The following is a 5189-nucleotide window of genomic DNA, read 5'->3' as shown; positions in this document are numbered from 1 at the left end:
CCCCATCCCACCCCTGGAGCATATGTGAAAACTCCTGGAGATAACTAGATTTAATGCACGTGTAAACACACCCAGTACAATGCAAATTGAAATCAAATTCACTGTTGATTTTATGGTAGAAGTAGCCAAGTGCTCTCTGAACCAGTCAGAGGATTTCCAAATCCAGGAAGGGATAAGGGATTTGTGTTAGGCTGTTATTTTGTGGGGGTTTTTTCATTATTATTAAATTTATTTAGTACGGTACATTAATCCCTTATAATTAAGGCATCATTCTATGGAGTGGGACATCTCTGACACATTATTATCCTCATTCTTAAGGAGAGGAAAGCTATTTGCCTACTTCATGCAGCTGTATGAATCAGTTAATGTCAGAGCACATTAACAACCTAAACACTAATATTATTATTAGATATACTGGTGTGCTTATGTCACTGGAAAAAGGGAAACAGTTTTGGTGAACAATTGGAAAGGTAAATTAGATGTAGCGTTGCTAGATGTTAAGCAGGCAGTCTTTTCAGCAAAGGCATTTAGAGGCTGTGGTTATGAGGGGGATGCAAACATCCAGGTGACAGATGGCACTTAAAGGGAGCTTCAGTGAAACTGGACACAGTTTTCCGTCGCTTTTTCAGCTCTCAAGATATGCAAAAGGATAATAAATGATCATACAAAAAAAGCTAATCTGCCCTGAGAAGGCTGCAGTGAAAAAAGGATGCACAAAAGTCCAGAGAAGTATTTCTCCGCTGGTAAATTTTGACCACCAAAGGAATCACACTGGCACTTAGGGAGATATCGGAAATGTTATTACGATTCTAAAGCAAAGAAACATTTTCAGAATGACTTCAGACTAGCAGAGACCCTCAAAGAGTGTGAGGTCAATACTGTGGTTGCATTATATGGGTTTATCATTGTTACTATCAATACTTACCTTTACTGTTATTCATACAAGGGGGTTATGAGAAGAGGTATAACATCCAAGGCCTGTGCCCTGAGTGCCAGTAGTGGCAGGAACAGTGGCAGGGGCTGGTCTCACAGTGGCAGTGGCTGCTTCCTTTGAGTGGTATCCTGGTTGCCCACAATCACTTCTCTACTGTTAGGGAGTTACTTTGAATAAAGGGGACACCTATCTAAGAAAGGTAAGAAACACTCTACTATTGCAAACCCAGAGCAATGATGTGAAGAAACAAATCCTTGGGAGCCCCTTGTTAACATCCCAACACAAAATTCAAGGGAAAGTTGGGCTCATCTCACATCTGGCTACCAATAAACCAGCAATTTTCAAAGGTGATGCTGATCCCACGTGACCAAAAACATTTATAAGAGCTTGCGGCAAACATCAGCAGTTCAAAATCCTTATGCTGTTAAACTGTGAATGCTGACATGATAATTGCAATAAGTAATCAGTAGTGGACCTGATTCTCCTTTCACACTAATGCAAATTGGGAGTAGGGATGATGCACTGTTGTAAAATTAGTGTTAGGAGAGAATTAGGCCCCGTTTGTTCTTCAGGAAAAGCATACGAGCATTTCCCACAAACTGGGCTGGGTATAAAGTTGTTTGCTCAGTGACAAAAATTTGCTTACTAGGAAACATTTAACAACCACCACCACGACAAACAACAATGACAAGGTGCCACCAAAGAGACGTGATTATGACCCATGTCCCCATTATGGTAGATGCTTTGAAAGCGCCGAACAAAAAAGACAGAGCCCGCCCCTAAGACCTTGCAAGATAAACAGCGAATGATTACAGATGGATGGGAGCGCATATAGGAACAGCGAGACAATATTTGTCAGCACGATAAGCAGTGTTCTCAACACATCAGCAGCCTTGCCAGTGTCTTTATCAGCAGAAAAAAAGGATTTTGAGGAGAGCTTTGGAGAAGCAGAATGAATCTGGCAGATGTTTACAGGGAGCTGCTTCTGAGTGCGAGGAAAAAGTATGAAGCTGCCTATTCAAAAACTGAATTAGTGGACAATACAGACTGGTATCATAGGCCAGGCAGAGATGTGAGTCAACCCCTCAGTACCGAATGCGTTTATAGAGATGCAGCCCTTCAGTCTGATGCAGAAGAGAAGAGGAGCTACTAGAAGGATTAACAGAGAGGAGTGAATTCTCCAGAGGGACTAAGTGGGAGAATAGGTTGCATTTGTCACAGCCAGAGACATGAGGGGTTATGCCTGGATGAGGGACTTTTCTGTGTAGATCGATAGAAAAGGTCATATCTTGGGTCTACTAGGCAAGAAGAATCTGAAAAATTCTGTAGCATCCAAAGTGAAAAGACATCCAACTTGTAGCCTAAGATAGTAGTGCTAGCAAGACAGGAGATTAAGGGAAAAAGTCTCGGAAGGAGAAATAAAGAGCTCTGTTTTAACTATATTGAGCTTGAGCTAATTGGGGGACATCTGCGAGCAGGAAAAAGCAGGTCAAGACTGTAGTTTGGATCAAAGGAAAACTATCTAGAGATAGTAGTTACATTTGTGTTAGTGAGATTTATAAGGGGTAGATTAAAAAGATCGGGGAACCAAGGAAAGAACCTGGTAAAAACACTGCAAAAGGTTGCCCACTGACCCATTAGGATCCTGGCTTTTGCACATGCAGCCCAAGGTACACAGTTTGGCCAGTGTTATATCTTTGCCAGAGAGCTATGTAAGAGTATTATTATGGAGAGTCACTCTTAGAAGCAGCAGTGGGATGGTCCCATGGTTAGGCTTCATGGGTGCATGTATGTGAGCGCGGATGTTGGTCCAACGTGTTATAATTACAGCGTGTCAGAGCAGACTTGATTAATCGAGTCTGCTGGAGCGTGGCCATGACCGCACTCCAGCAGCCCCCCGTGTCGTGCGTATCAGCGTTCCTGTGCTTGAACGAAAGCTCATTCAACAAGCTTTCATTCGAGCACTCCCACTGCAATTTTGAAGGGCAGGGATGCTGATAGACAGCTTGCAGATAGACTTTGAGAGCCGCTCTAATTAAAGTACCACCCCCATGACATGCGTAAAAGTGTCCCTAGCGTAGGCCTGAGGAAACCTATGTTTGGTTCCCTGCTCTGTCAGAGACCCACCTTGTTCCCCCCATTTAACTTGGGGCAATTCACCTAGTATTCCGGTAGCTAAATATCTTTGAGGGTCTCAGTTTCCCCTCTGTAAAATGGGGGTAACAGCACTTTCCTACCTTGTGGCTGCATCACTACAGCAAATACTTTGACTGTGTGAGACACTAAAGAGCTACAGTGATGGGGCCAAATAAGGTCCTATGGGAGGCAGAGGCAGAATTCCAGCTGTGCTCTGAGGGGTAGTGATTTCCAGTGGTTTATAACAGCTGTCCAGCATGTTAGGGAAGCAGAAGCAAGACTGTCATAGCCAATGACTTTTGTCATCTTCCAGCACAGGGGAGGCAAAGCAGCAACAGCTATTAAAGCTCTTTGAAGCAGTAATTTTGTCTTACTGAAGTATATGTACCAAGTTTTATTTGAGACCTATAGTTGCTACCTTAATATAAATAAATAATAGGGAAGCAATTCCTGCTATTCAAGAAAGCTTTCAGTCACAAAAATGATTCCCTTTTCAACCAACAGCACCGGGCAGAGGTTGAATATATATATATTTTTAAAGAAATGATTGATTTCAACATGATTTATTTGTTTCAAAACCATTTAATTATCCCTCCTTTTCAGAGCCAAAGCACATGTACCGTGGTGTAAATACATATTTATAATGGATAATTGGGGGAAAATTTCACTGATGGCAGCCAGAATCATTTAAAGGCTATGACAGCTTCTGTTGTTTCTGCCATCAAATAACTTTAATTCAGGAGGACTGCAGCATGCAAATGAGTTCAAGTTAAATATAGGTGTCCACGTCTCACGTGTTAGCTTCACAGCAGGCACAGACTGGTACCCTCAGAACAGAGGCCAAGGAGCACTCGGGCCACATATGCTAAATGGTTTTCTCCCCCATTAGAGGTGGTCTCTAAGTCAGGGTTAAGACACATTAATGGGAAATGGGGGAGAGGGTGGGGAGCTTACATTGTGCCTGCCCTTGCTCTCTCTCGTCAGCTGGATATCATTCCCCAGAGTTGTCAAGCCAGTACTTTCACCAGCACTGGAATTCATTTTACAAGTGTTTTAAAACACTAGAGAGAAAAATAGTTGTTCAGCTGCTCACCTGAAAAAGCTGTCACCAACCCACTAGCCAACAGTCAGTTCTTCCACACCTGTCTTGAAAGCAGTGGGCCTCCTTTCCTGCTCTAGTAGAGCATCCTCATGCCACACTGACATAAGCTGCCTAATGAAACAATAAGTGGATCTCTTCCCTCTGTTTTTGTACCATAGCCCTTCCCTACAGTGGAATAGTATGGCCATCAACAAAGGGGTTGTCATGTCCCTGTGCACTGGTTGCTCCTGGGATATCCTCTTCAAGCTACTGGCCGCTCTTGTGAAATAGAGCAACTCCCCATTTTACAGGCACAGGGAACTAAAGCACCAAACTATTGCATGACTTGTCCTAGATCACTCAGGAAATCTGTAGTAGATCAGGAAACAGAAACCAAGTCTCACAAGTATGACACTAGATGCTGGGGTATTCTTCCCCTCCAACCTGCCTGAAGCAGGATAAAGGCTGTGTTCTTCCAAGAGCTGTGTACACACACATCAACTGGCTCCAGGAAGTCAGGGATATTGGCTGTAGCGGTGTTGGTCTCAAGGTGTAGGCAGACAAAACTCTAGGGGTAGATATCTTTCATTAGACCAACTAAATAGTTGCAAAAAATGTTTTTCTTTGCAAGCTTTCTGGCCCACGTGCCCTTCTTCAGGCAGAAGAGAATTCAAAGATTGTAAAATTTCTCCCAGGTAGAAACTTCACGTTGCACAGGGGAAGTCAGAGATGGTAGAGTTCCCCTAGGTGGAAAAGTCAGTTCGTAAAAAAAGCTGCTCTGTGACTATGCAAATTGAGTGCACACAAAGGCTGAAGCGGGCTGATTACCTGGAGGTGTCAGATGGCAGGCAGGGTGTTGAATTTTGCTTCTTCCTTGTTCAGGTGTGAAGTTTTCATTTCAAAACAGCTAATTACAATATCTTCTATGTTTCAGGGGCATTGGTTGTAGCTGTGTTGGTCTAAAAGCAAAGGCAGACAAAACTCTAGGGGTACAGGTGATATTTTCTACTAGCAAAATGCCCATCATAAATGATGGGG

The 5189-nt window shown here is 43.1% G+C and overlaps 1 long non-coding RNA gene across 1 annotated transcript in view; it reads left to right on the top strand.

Moving 5' to 3' along the window:
• The window catches only part of LOC109305194, a 7624-nt gene extending 5364 nt beyond the window's left edge, over positions 1–2260 (top strand). The window contains exon 3 of the long non-coding RNA XR_002099584.1: positions 630–2260. This is a non-coding gene — a long non-coding RNA (uncharacterized LOC109305194). The remainder of the gene's footprint in view (positions 1–629) is intronic.
• The last annotated feature ends 2929 nt before the right edge of the window (positions 2261–5189 follow it).

This window comes from Gavialis gangeticus, unplaced genomic scaffold (assembly GCF_001723915.1).
Source record: "Gavialis gangeticus isolate Ggan-Ray unplaced genomic scaffold, GavGan_comp1, whole genome shotgun sequence".
Classification (NCBI taxonomy): Eukaryota; Metazoa; Chordata; order Crocodylia; family Gavialidae; genus Gavialis; species Gavialis gangeticus.
This window is presented reverse-complemented; position numbering and strand designations above follow the sequence as displayed.